General features: G+C 38.8%; 1 protein-coding gene across 1 annotated transcript in view; it reads right to left on the bottom strand.

The window, feature by feature from the left end:
- The window catches only part of EXD2 (exonuclease 3'-5' domain containing 2), a 48,699-nt gene extending 36,257 nt beyond the window's left edge, over positions 1–12,442 (bottom strand). The window contains exon 1 of the mRNA XM_079128071.1: positions 11,889–12,442. The gene's annotated coding sequence lies outside the window, so the exon portion shown is untranslated. The remainder of the gene's footprint in view (positions 1–11,888) is intronic.
- Positions 12,443–12,732: the final 290 nt, after the last annotated feature.

Consider the following 12,732-nt stretch of genomic DNA (forward strand, 5'->3'; position numbering starts at 1 on the left):
AGGAATGTTACCACTTTCAAATATTAGTGACAAACTTACAGCTTCGGAAAATATTGTGCCAGTCTAGCAAAAATACTGTTGCTGAGCTACCAACCTGCGGGCTCTAACCCAGACCTCAACTGCCCGAAGACAGAGCAATCCGCTGCACCCTGCCTGACTGCCACACCTTTTCTATGACTCAGGGTTTCCCACTGCCTCCTGTTTTTATCACTTTTTAAAAGTTTCAATAAACTTTATTAAAATAAGTTTATATTTACAACAACCTGGAGGATAATAATGTCTATAGAGATATTTGGCTATTGGAATAGAAAAATGGAATCACAATTATGACAGTAAAAATAAAAAATGGTACTATACAGGCTATGCTATTTTTTAAACATTTACTTTAGTCTAGAAACTGTGCTAAGTACTTCATATGTATTTTTTCCAGTGCTTTTATTGAAAAGGAAACAGACTTAATGAGATTAAATAACTTGTGTAGAGAGACATCTGTTTAAAAGAATTTTAAGTAGATATAAAAAGCCTTCCCTTTCTTACTCTAAATAACACAAATGCTGGGGGAGAAAACACTAAAAAGATAAAAATTTAATATGCAGTTTAGCTAAAAAGAGAGAGAGAAATCATCAGGTGTCAGAAATAGAAGAGGAAACCGAAGTGTGTGGGAGATGCAGCTAGATGAAGTTAATCCCAAAAGTATGGGATACATTATCAGTGTTTAGGAGGACTTCCACGGAAGACTGGTTCAAGACCATTCCCCAGAAAAGGGATTACAAATGAATTGAAACCAAACAAGCTGGACACTGTGGCATACATCTTGTAATCCCAGAGGCTTGGGAGGCTGAGGGAGGAGGATTGCGAGTTCAAAGCCAGCCTTAGCAACTTAGAGAGGCCCTAGGCAACTCAGTGAGACCCCATCACTAAATAAAACACAAAAAAAGGACTGCAAAGATGGCTCAGTGGCTGAGTGCCCCTGGGTTCAATCCCTGGTACCCACAGGCCCCCAAACCTCCCAAAAAACCTCTAAAGTCAATAAAATCAGTTCACAGAGCCATCAAACAAGTTTCTTGGGGTTGGGGATTTAGCTCAGTGGCAGAGCACTTGCCCAGCACGCGAAAGGCCCTGAGTTCAGTTCTCCGCCCTGGAAAAAAAAAAAAAAAATGTTGCCTATCTGGGATCTGAAAGGGACTTTAAAGTAAGAATATTCATAGATGGTAAGGAAAATAATAGCTAAAACATGAACAAGAGGAAAAAATTAAAAGTAGAATTCTAGGTATGAAAAATATTTTTAAAATTTTGAAATTCAATACTCAATAAACAAGTTGAATACCAGATCAGACACACACAGTCACTGAACTGAAGATAAGTCTTAGGAAGTCACCAAGAGTGCAGTGCAGTGCAGAGAAAGAAAGGGAGAACCACAATGGAGTAGAGGAATGGAGAATGGACTGAGAAATTGCAGTATCTGGGTAAGAAGGACTTGAAATATATGAGGGGGGTCAGATTTAGAACTGTTTTCTGAGTCTCAAGGCAGATAAATTAAATCTATCCACAAACAGACTTGTATCAGAATGTTATAGCATCTTTATTCATCATAGCCAGAAACTAGAAATGAGAAGGAATTTCTCAGCAATGAGAAGGAATGAACTGATAAACACAACACAGGTGAATCTCAAATAACTTCAGGCTGAGTGAAAGGAACCAGACACAAGAGAGATACAAAAGGCCAGATACAAAAAAGGCTCCATTTATATAAAGTTCTAAATCAGCTAAAAACCTCTATGGATAGTAAGACATCTCAACAGTAGATGCTTCTGGAGGAGAAAGGGGTACAGGGCAGAGATACTGCACCTGAGCTTTGAAACACAAAAGGAAGCCCATCATCCAAAATCTCAGGGAGAACATTTCAGGTATGAGGGAACTTTCTGGAATGGTGGTCAAGTTCTATAACTTGTAGGTGCTTAAAGTTATAGTTGTCAAAATTATTTCTGATTTTTCCTCTGCTGACCTGATTATGGTCTTTCTCACCAGAGTGCACACTCCATGAGAGCAGAGAGCAACTGCCTTCTTGACCACCATATCCCCAACAAATGGCCTAGAAGTGAAAATACTCAATAAATCTTTATTAAGTGAATGAAACTCAATTTGAGGTATTAGATTAACACGCCAAAGATATATGTCTCTAATTAAATCATTAGATTATAAGAATGATTATTTTTTTAAAAAATTGTTTCCCTTATTGAGCCTTGATACTCTGAATTGGCATTAGGATCCAATACTGGGCTGAGAGTGAGGAAACCAGACCTTGCTGAGGGCCTGCTCTGGGAGCCTCCGCAGTTCCTATGACTGAAGCAATCTATAATCCTTATTTTAAAATTTTTTTGTTTTATATTCACAATTATTTTATATAATTTTACATTTAATATAAGGAAACATCATACTACTTAACCATAGTTTCCCAAGGGTAGTAGAACTATGAATAATTTTTTCCAAATTCTGTATGTGTCTAGAATTCTGTGGTGGTATGTATTCATACTTAGAAAAATAAGGTTTTTTGTTAAGTGTTCTTCAGAGATAGGCAATGTAAATATACCCACTTAATAAAACATGTTAATTATTTTCCTAGAATAAATCACATTTTAAGTGTTAAAATTATTCAGAAAGATCATAACAAAATGGGTCCTAGAGTCAAACAGCCTGGGTTTAAATCCAACCTCTGTCACTTGCTAACTATATGAACTTGTGCAATTTGCTGAACTTTTTCTACACCTCAGTTTCCTCATCTGTGAAGTAGTTAAGATAACACCTACCACGTAGGATTACTGTGAGGCTTAAGATTACCACTATAATTTACTTAGCATATTGGCTACTATACTAGGGTTTAATAAATGTTAGCTATTAATATTACTGCAGTTCTAGAAACCAAAAAACTCCTATTAAAGGAAAACAAAGAATCTTTGACTTAAAATACAGAAGTCAAGTACAATTGCTACCATTAAAAATTCCTTGCCATGGTTATCTTGACAGACCATGACCTGTCTCTGCTGAACACTTTTAATCACAGACTTTGTCATCTGAAGAGGAGTTTTTGTTGAAAAGGCATTGCATTCTGTAAAAGCTTCCTACACAGAAAATACTCTTTGATACTCAGCTGGTCTCTGAAATGACAAGAGTCTGCTCCCTTCTGAGAGCCTGTCAAATATATGAAGACAACTCTTAGGACTGCCTTTAAGGTCTTCCTAACTTGTAGACTTGAAGGCAAGGGCCTCCAGGTTTGTCAACAGACCTCTTCAAATGTGGCACCCAAGTCTGTACTCAATATTGAGATACAGTCCAACTGAGGCAGATTACAGTGATACTAGTACTTCCCACTGTCTGAGCTCTGTATTTTATTAATGAGGTTCATACATACAATGATGAGGTTCATACAATAATGAGGTTCATAATACAATTTTAGTAACAGTAACACATTGTTGGGTCACCTATAAAGTTTATGGCAAATTAAAATTCAGTGATACAAAATCAAGTCCACATTTTATATACTTCTAGTTTCTACTTTGCACTTGAACTCAAAACTTTTGTTTCTTCCTTATAAATGTTTCAGTCAAACATTTCAACCACTGACACCAGTCTGCAGCTTCACTATGCCTTCCCTCTCAAAACATGATCTTATATACATATGTGAAACTTTGTTTTCAAAGCAAATATCATCTTACATGTTTTAATTCATTCATTTCTATATAGAGAGGTTTTGTGAGTTTTGTTTTTGCCTTTCCTAGCCAAAGGACTTATTCAGAAAACATGTATACAGCACCTTAAGAAAGGCAGACACGGGGTGGGGGTGGGAGGCTGGAGTTGTGTCTCACGGGTAGAGCACTTGCCTAGCACGTGTGAGGCACTGGGTTCAATTCTCAGCACCACATATAAATAAATGAATAAAATAAACATCCATCATGCTTAAAAAAATATTTAAAATAATTTTTTTTTTAAAAAGGCAGCCATGGTACTAGTCTGGGTAAAGACAGTTAAAAGGCACAGTCTGTCTTCAAAATATTCAGGGTTTCACAAAAGAGAGATATATGTACTGAAAAAGTTGCAACTGGTGAGCTAACACCAACAACTGAAGCACATAAAGCACAGGAAGAACAAGGATGGGCAGTTTGTATCAAGGGACACTTGCTGAGAGATGATACCTGAGATGGGTATTAAAAAGTGGGCAAGATCGGCTGGGGCTGTAGCTCAGAGGTAGAACGTTTGCCTCGTACATGTGAGGCAGTGGGTTTGATCCTCAGCACCACAAAAAAATGAAATAAAAGTACTGTGCTCATCTACAACTAAAAATGTTTTTTTAAAAAATGGGCAAGAGTCCTCCAGGTGCACAAATAAGAGATGTCTCTCCAGGCAGGGAACAATATGTGCAAGGACAACAAAGTCAGAAGCATCATGGTTATAGGTAAAAGTTTAAGAAAATTTAAGTTGTAGGCTAAGCATAAAATACACATTAAATTTTAAAAATGTACTACAAAAAAAAAGTAAAAATATCATATTGATGATTTCTATGTTGATTTTTCTCCCCGGCACTGGGAACTGAAACTCAGGGGTGCTTTACCAGGGAGCTACACCCTCAGCCCTTACTTTTTATTTTAAGACAGGATCTCACTTAGTTGCCAAGGCTGGCCTTGAAGTTGGGATCCTCCTCCTCATCTACCAAGACACTGGGATTTCAGGCATCGCCACCATAACCAGTATAAGGGGTCTTATATAACCCTACAGGATAAAAGTCTTTTAGGTAAATGAAAAGACAGTGATAGGATCAAGCTAATATGTCAAAGATCACATGGTGGCAATGTGGGTGCTAGATTGGAGAGAGGCAAAACCAGAGCATGGAGATCAATTAAAAGATAATCCTAGATCCAAGAGAGGAAGACCATATGAATCAGGGCAGAAGAAATCAGAATGGATAAAAACAATTGCTCCCAAACAAAACGGTTACATCAGAATCACCTGAAGAAATAATAAGTCATCAGCCAACTTTTAAAACTTAGAATTTAGAAAGTTTGATGGATATGAAAGCAGCAATTTACCAATTCTATTATAAAAATGTGAAAGAAGAAATTTCATTCATAAAAGCAATATACACTTTTAAAATGCAAAACAATAAATAACCACATACACATATACACAAAGCTGGATTGAACTCACGATGTACCAGCTTAGAAGTACATACACTCATGCATATACTACTCCTTTAATCCTTTCAACAACCCTTACAGGACCTACTAAAACTATCCTATTTTTTAATAAGAAAGGAAGATTGCTCTTTCAGTTAGCATTCCAACACTATAACAAAATACCTGAGATAATTAACTTATAAAGAAAAAAAGGGATTATTTTGGCTCATAGTTTCAGAAGTTCCAGTCTATGATCAGGAAGACACATTGCTTTGAGTCTCTGGTGGGCATGTTGGATGGCAAAAGCAGAATGCCATGAGGTAGAGCAAACTGCTTGCCTCATGGCCCAATGACCTAAGGACTCCCATTAAGCTCTGCCTCCAAAAGGTTCAACCACTTCCCAAGAACACCAGCCTAGGAACCGAGCTTTTAACACACGGACCTTTGGAAAACATGAAACATCCAAACAATATTCATTGTTTTATAGACATACTAAAAAATAATATATAAGCTCAGAGCAAACTTAATTTTTAAAAACTTTTTTTAAATTGAACTGACCATTAAGACAACCCAAACAATGGAAGAAAATATTTGCATATCATATAACTGATAAAGGTACATATCTAGAATATTTTTTTAAAAACCTCTTATAACTCAATAATAAAAAAGCAAATAAACTGATTTAAAAACAGATTAAAGATATGAATAGACATTTGAAAGGAAATAGAGACATGGCCAATAAGCACATGAAAAGATGCCCCACATCTTTAGCTATTAGGAAAATACAAATCAAAACCACAATGAAATATCACTTCACACCACCAGGATGACTCAAAGAGACAGATAATAAGTACTGAAAATAATAAATCAGAACTCTCCAACATTGTCAGTGGAAATGTCAAATGGAACAGCTAATTGGAACAGCAGTTCCTCAAATGGTTAAAGAAGTTACCATATGGCAGGATACAGAATCAACATACAAAAAACAATAGCTTTCCTACACACCAACAATGAATTCACTAAAAAAGAAATTATGAAAACAATTCCATTTACAAAAGCCTCAAAAAAAAAAAAAAAGAAGAAGAAGAAGAAGAAGAAGAAGAAGAAAAGAAACCTTAGGATAAATCTAACCAAAGAGGTAAAAGACTAGAATAAAAATTATAAAACACTGCGGCTTGATGGCGCCTGCCAGTAATCCCAACAGCTTGGGAGGATGAGGCAGGAGGATCACAAGTTCAAAGCCAGCCTCAGCAAAAGCAAAGCATTAAGCAACTCAATGAGACCTTGTCTCTAAATAAAATGCAAAATAGGGCTGAGGATGTGGCTCAGTAGTTGAGTGTCCCTGAGTTCAATCCCTGGTACTGTACTCCCCACAAAACTGAGTTGGGTGCAATGGCACACCTGTAATCCCAGTGGCCTGGGAGGCTGAGGCAGGAAGATCAGGAGTTCAAAGCCAGCCTCAGCAACTTAGCAAGGCCCAAGCAACTCAGCAAGACCCTGTCTCTAAATAAAATACAAAAAAAAAAAAAAAAGCTGGAAATGTGGCTCAGTGTTAAGCGTCCCTGGGTTCAATCCCTAGTAGCACCTCCCCTGCCTGCCAAAAAAAAAAAAAAAAAAATGAAATTATGTCATTTGCAGGAAAATGGATAGAACTTAAGAGCATCATGTTAAGTGAAATAAGCCAAACTCAGAAAGTCTGGGGTCTTATGCTTTCTCTCATACGTGGAAGAGTGTAAAAAGGTGGGAGGGGGTGAGGAAGTAGGGAATCTCATGAAAATAAGAAGGGAGACCCATAGAGGGAAGAAGGGGACCAGTGGAAAGGAGGAGGAAAGAGAAAGGGGAAATACTGGGAATATTAACCAAGTGATATTGTTATACTGTATGCACATATGTAACAACAAATCCCACTATTATGTGGAGAAAATATGAAGAAAAAATTTATCATATGACCCAGCAATTTCACTCCCAGACATATACCCAAGGGAAATGAAAACATGCCCACACTAAAGTTCATAGCAACATTATTTATAGCCCCAAAGTGGAAACACGAATGTCCATTAGATGATGAAATATATAAAATGCAGTGCGTCTACATGCTATGGCTTGAACTGTGTCACCCAAAAAGATACACTGAAGTTCTAACCCCCAATACTGTGAATGTGACCTTATTTGGAAACAGGGTCTTTCCAGATGTAATTAAATTAGGATGAGGTCTTATTAGAGTAGGATGGATTCTTAATCCCATATGACTGGTGTCCTACAGGAAGAGGAGAAGAGACATGGAGTCAAATGTGAAGACAGATATGCAGGAAAGAAGACTCGTGATGACAGATGCAGCAACTGGAGCTAAGCAACTGCAAACCAAGAAAGGCCAAGGACTGCCGACAACCACCAGAGCTAGGAAGAGGCAAGGAAGGATACTCCCCCAGAGCCCTGGAGAGGGCACAGGCCCACCGACACCTTCCTAATGACCAGAACTGTGAAAGAATGCCTTTACCCTGTCAGTCACCCAGTTTGTTTTGCTTTGTTCCTGCAACCCTAGGAAACAAACGCACCATTGGATGGAATATTATTCAGCAGTAAAACAGAACGAACCTTGAAAACATTAAATGAAGGAAGCTAGCCACAAAAGACCACGTCTTGCTTTATTCCATGTATACATATATTCAGATCTATACAGACAGAACACTGAGAGGCCGGCTAGAGCGAGGGCGCTGGGAGCTGGGAATGGGGAGTGACTGCAGATGGGCATGGGTTTCTCTGGGGGTAATAAAAATGTTCTACAGTTAGACTGTGGTGATGGTGTCACAACTCTGTGAATACACTAAAATTCACTGAATTGTACAGTTTGAATAATGAATTAACTATATAACATATGAATTGCATCTGAATAAAGCCAGAAAAATGTTTTGACAAGTTGATTCTAAAATTAATCTGTAATGAAAACCAAGAATAGCTGAAAATACTGTTTTTTAAAATATTGGAGCATGCCAATAACTCAACTGAGGCAGGAAAATCACAAGTTCAAGGCCAGTCCCAGTAACTTAACGAAACCTTCAGCAACTTTGCAAGACTCTGTCTTAAAATAAAAAATAAAAAGGGCAGGGGATGTATTCAGTGGTAAAGTGCCTCTGGGTTCAAATCCCAGAAGGAACACATAAGCTGACAAATTATGTGATTTCCAGTAAAAGAATCATGTGGGAGTATTTACTAGATTGAAAGTATGACATACAATTTACTATAGGATGCTATGGTATTGCAGTCCAGCAATATAGAAAATTAGTCCACAGAACAGAGTCAAGAAACAGGTCTTATATGTGTGAGAAATTAGTATATAATAAATATGACATTTCAGATTAATGGCTCAAGAGTGGACGGATACTCAAAATGACATTGTTTAGAAAATAATAATTATACACATGCATGCACACACACCAATTCTAGAGAAATTAAAGAAAACTGCAAGAATATAACTACAGTTTATTGGAGAAAAAATAGTTATAAAAGAAAACCCTGCTCTGTCTGAGAATAGAGCAGGATATTTTAACTTCAGAACACCTGACATTTAGGTTGGAAAATTTCCACGTTGGGGAGCACTATCCTGTGCATTGTGGGATGTTTAGCAGCAGCCCTGACTTCTACCCACCAGGTGACAATAACAGCATCCCTTTAGCTGGACAACCAAAAAATGTCTCCAGACATCACTAACAGGCCCCTGAGGGGGCAAAACCTCTCCTTTTTGAGAACCAGTGGGGTAAAAAATGATAGCCACAAAACACAAATACACACAAAAAAGACTGGTTAATGTAAACATATGATGCAAAGCTTTGTTTCAATAGGATGCCATAAAGTTAAGCAACAAGCAACAACTTTTAAGAGTACTAAGTTGAGAGTAAATATTTAAAACACATATAAATGACATGAGATTACAATCCAGTATCTATAAATCAACAAGGAAAAGTCAATCCACCAGAAACAATTTCCTCTCTTGTATTTCAAGAGAGGAAATACAAATGGCCAACTGTGAAAAGATTCTCAATCTCACTAGGAATTAGGGGAATACAAGCTAAAATAGCAATAAGAGAGCCTTTTCTATCCATCAGATTGGCAAAAATTTAAAAAAGACTATCATCAAATATTTAAAAGAGCCTGTGTGATGGAGCTGAGGTTGTGACTCAATGGTGGAGCGTTTGCCCCACATATGGGATCCTCAGCACCACATACAACAAATAAAATAAAGGTATGGTGTCCATTTACAACTTAAATACATATATACATATAGAGAGAGAAAGAGAGAGGCGGAGGGAGTGCCTGTGTGAAATGGGTATTTTTACTATACACTGTTGGTAAGTAGTTTGACATTATTAAATGTCCACCTCCCATTCAGCAATTCCATCCACATGAATCTATCCTTTAGAAATGCTCGCCAGGACACACAGAGACATGTGGAAGGATGGCCTTTGCATGCCATGTGTCCAACGGTGGAAAACTGGAAACTACATATGCAATTTCACATACTCCGCTGTTTTTTTTTAATAATTATTATTTTTTTAGTTGTAGGTGGACACAATACCTTTCTTTCTCTTTTAATGTGGTGCTGAGGATCAAACCCAGGACCTTGTGCATGCTAGGCTAGTGTACTAGCACTGAGCCAGAACCCCAGCTCACACACTCCACTATGCTAAAGTACTATGGAACATAACAGAAAGAATGAATAGGTTGATGTCTACACAGTGACGAAAGAAATATTTCAAGATTCATTTTTAGATGTTGATAAACCTTTATTAATTTATTTATATGCCGTGGTAAGAATCGAAGCCAGTGCCTCACAAGATAGGCAAGCGCTCTTTCACTGAGCCACAATCCCAGCCCTTGAGACTCATTTTAATCACAAAACATCAAGTTGCAGAATATGGACAATATGCTGTATTTGTTTTTAAAAATACACATCTGTGAAGTTGTTATCTTACAAATACATATCTCACATACGATGTATAGGCACTTGCCAATAAATTTAAAGAAAAAGAAATACAGCTGGGAGCGGCGGCACATGCCTGTAATCCCAGTGGTTAGGGAGGCTGAGCAAGGAGAATCATGAGTTCAAAGCCAGCCTCAGCAAAATCGAAATCCTAAGCAACTCTGTGCGACCCTGTCTCCTCCGCCCGGTACACAGGAACAGTGAAAGCTTCGCTAATCCCTCAGCTTCACTTACCTGATTTCACTTATCAAATTTTCTGAGTTCAATCCCCAATACCAAAAAAAAAAAAAAAAAAAAGAAAGAAAGAAAAGAAAAGAAATAGAAAAATACAACCCAAAGTGATTACAGTTCTTACTTTACTTTTGGGTAAAGGGCTAGTAAGGAAAAGAAGATAAATAGAAAAAATAGGGCTGGGGTTGTAGCTCAGTGGTAGAGTGCTTGCCTAGCACATGTGAAGCACAGGGTTCCATCCTCAGCACCACATAAAAATAAATAAATGAATAAAATAAAGGCATTGTGTCCATCCACGACTAAAAATAAAAAATTTTAAAAACAAACAAAAAATATATAGAGAACCTGTCTTGTTTAATATTTTTTTCCAGCTACTAGGGAGAGACCTTAGGATCTCAAGTTCAAGGTCAGCATGGATGGACAACTCAGCGAGACCCTGTCTCAAAATAAAAAAACGATCAGGGATGTAGCTCAGTGGCAAAATGCCACTGATACAAAGACAAACCGACAGACAATTTTCCATGATTTTTTTGTACTAGATTGTATGCTTGTAGTGCAACTACAATAAAGTTTTAAAAGACACATTTTTAAAACAATTTAAACTAGACCAAATTTAATCATTCCGCTCGCCCCCCTCCATTAAACCGCTTTTCTCCCGCACTTTCTAATACAGATAATTAACAAAACCTCTCAGAGCTGGGGATGTGGCTCAGCGGTAGAGCGCTTGCCTGGCACTTGTGAGGTCCTGGGTTCAATCCCCAGCACCACGAAAACGAAACATATCGCTAAAAAGACTAAGTAAATAAAGGCTCTCCATTGCAGTCCCCCACCTAAGGTACAGGTGGCCTTATTGAAGGAATGTGTCTGAACCACACAGCGTATAATGGCTTGGTCCGTTGGTACTTAAACGTGCCGGTGTCAGTTTTATAATAAATAACTATGAAGGTTCTCGTTCGGATAACAAGTAACTATGAAGGTTCTCGTTCTTGCGAATATGAACAAGCGAACGAGCTGCTCCAAGCAAGGCCCACAGGAGCGGCAAGGTCCGGCAGGTGATGGGTGCGGGGTTGGTCCCCCTGAATCCAGGGCAGGGAACTGTAGCGGTGGATGCCAGGAGCACCGGGGGCCGAGGAGTTGACGGGGCGGCGGCACGGCCTCCTTTTCAGCAGATTGGGTCAAGGAGCCCCGAGGGCTTGGCAGATACTCTCAAACTGGGAACAAGGGATCCGGAGGGCCTGGGGACCACCGGCCGGACCGGAGTCTCCCCGCGCACCTGGATGCTGATCCGCCCCCGCCCTGGGGTTGAGGAGACCGGGAGGCCGCGCCCGAGGGCGGGGAGAGGGGCAGGGCCAACTCGCTTGGGGACGGCTTGTTCCCCGCAAATCACTCGCCCACGCACACAGTGATGCCACCAACATAACCATCACTACCCTTTCTGTCGGCACTGAAAACCTCCTCCGCCCGGTACACAGGAACAGTGAAAGCTTCGCTAATCCCTCAGCTTCACTTACCTGCGGCCTCAGACACGGCCTGAACACCTGCGGCACCTCACCTCTCACTGAAAAGCTGGAACCTTCGGGACCGCCCGCCTCACCTACCCGGATCCACTAGGACCGTAACCACTTCCGGTACAACTGCAGGCGAGGAGGATATAACCCCAGTTGGAGTGCGGGGATGGGCAACGCCATCTTGTACGGAAGCTGCTGAGACAACTGTGACCTCTTCAGCTTCTACACTGTTGTACAAAAGGACTATTAAAGTTGGAAGGGGTAACGTCTTTTCAGGAAAGTGGTGCTTTTGTTTCTGGGATGATATTTTAGTTTTTTCATTTTGGTTTTGGAGAGAGAAGCCTAGAGAGCTCTGACAGATGCAATGTAAAACATCTAATTTTCATTCTTTATTATCCTGGGTAGTGTTTCTCTATTACATTAATTTTCTTAACTTCTTAAATGTGACAGTGAATAGGAGAGACAGTGTATTTAAATAATGTATTCTTCATTAGCAATGCATATTATCCTGTAGCCATTAATAATTTATGCCATCTTTTATAACAATAACCATACCTTTGATTTATGTATTATATAAGTATATAATATTTATATATTAAACCATTAAGTCTTTATTAGCTATTTGCTATTCCTTTGTCATGAACTGTGTAAAGCAGAAGGAAAAATGAGATGTGCATAAATAACCAATATAAAGTATAATAATAGCTGCCATTTGTTGACTATGTGCTTGCTCAGTGTGCTAGGAATCTTCCAAAGCATTTTATTTATTTTTTGTCATTTAATCCTCAACTCCACAATGTGGCACTAATAAAGAGTGCCATTTTGAATAAAATGGGAGAAAGGTCAA

This window comes from Sciurus vulgaris, assembly GCF_902686455.1.
Source record: "Sciurus vulgaris genome assembly, chromosome: 2".
In the NCBI taxonomy this organism is placed as follows: domain Eukaryota; kingdom Metazoa; phylum Chordata; class Mammalia; order Rodentia; family Sciuridae; genus Sciurus; species Sciurus vulgaris.